Source organism: Plectropomus leopardus, chromosome 16 (genome assembly GCF_008729295.1).
Source record: "Plectropomus leopardus isolate mb chromosome 16, YSFRI_Pleo_2.0, whole genome shotgun sequence".
In the NCBI taxonomy this organism is placed as follows: Eukaryota; Metazoa; Chordata; class Actinopteri; order Perciformes; family Serranidae; genus Plectropomus; species Plectropomus leopardus.
In genome coordinates, this window is record NC_056478.1 from 667,625 (window position 1) to 669,177 (window position 1,553).

Genomic DNA, 1,553 nt, shown 5'->3' on the forward strand with positions numbered 1-1,553 from the left:
GGATCAGAAAGCAGCAGATCAGGTCAGTGTTCAGAAACGTGTGGGATTCTTTGAAAAACTCATAATGGGAGTGTTGGTGTGCTGCCATCAGGAGGAGGCTGCAGGGAGGAGGAGGAAGCTGCAGGGAGGAGGAGGAGGAAGCTGCAGGGAGGAGGAGGTGGAGGCTACAGGTTCAGGGACAGAGCGACACAGAGCAGCTCTAACTGCTCTGGGATCACCTCCTCTCTGCAAAAGGCCACTGTGACGAACACTCGCCTCCATCAGAGGAGATTCGGAGCGTCGGTTTGGCAAAGTGGAAAACAAAATGAAAAAGAGCTGCGATTCAGTGCATGACTCATCAGTTTTAACTTTTTCCTTCACTTCACTTTATTCACAGAGTCCAGTCGACTCCTCAACGTCCACCGCCAAGGTCTGAGGAGGCTCGTGAAGTGTGTGTGTGAGTGTGAGTGTGTGTGTGTGAGTGTGAGTGTGTGAGTGTGTGTGTGAGTGTGTGTGAGTGTGTTGTTCACAGATGGTAGTGTTTGCTGGCAGCATGCGATGGCTCTACATGAGTTGGAATTTAACTGTGAAGTTTTCAGCTTTAACCCTTTGAAACCGAAGCAAACTGGCTTCATTTCTTTCAGACATCATGAGAAGAAGGAGTTGAGCAATTTAACAAGAAATGGTCCAAAAATTAACAAGAATTTAGAGAAAATATAGAACTACCTAGAATTACCTGACAATAGTTGAATATTATTTCTTTTTTTTTTTTAATTTTTCATAAGTGAGAGAATTATAAATGTAGTTTTCGGGACATTTTCCCCTCGTTTTTTTGTCTTTTATTTTTTGCCCAGTTGCTCTTTATGGATTTTTATGAGTTTTTAAGATTCAGAGGTTTAAATGCGAGCAAAAGGCGTCTGAATGCAGCATAAGAGCACTGATGTCAATCGAGCTGTTAAAGGGTTAAAAATACAATCTGTCCTTAAACCGGCTGCTGCATTCTTAACAAAAAACACTAAAAACGCAGGTTCAGTTCAGTGTTCAGGCGTGTGCCGACAGGGCGGCTGCCCCCCCGACCCCTGCAGAGACCTTGCAGTGCAGCAGGGGCAGGACAGTCTGCGTGGGGCCGGATTACATCATAAATACATCAAGAAAGTGCTAAAAAAAAAAATTTCCTCTTTTTTCTGTCGCTTAATTTTGAATATATAATAAAAAGAAATGTGAATATAGTTTGATGGACATTTTTTCCCGTTTTTTTATTTTGATTTTTTTTTTTATAATATCTAGCCTGATAATTCCCCTCCAGTTGTTTTTTATATTATTTTTGATGTTTTGAGTTTTCCTGTAAAGTGTTTTGACACGTTTGGCGCCATCACGGTCTCAATCAGCTGATCTCAGGTCCGTCGGTCATGTGGTGACGTCACTGCCTCTCCGGGCCAAACTGCGTTTTTACGCACAGAGTCGGTCCTCCTGCGCGCGAGGCGCACAGCCGCTCAGCCGCTCAGGTTGGCCGCCAAAGTCACATGAAGCGGGAGGCAGTCGGTACGGACTACACCGGAAACTCTGGGTCAGGA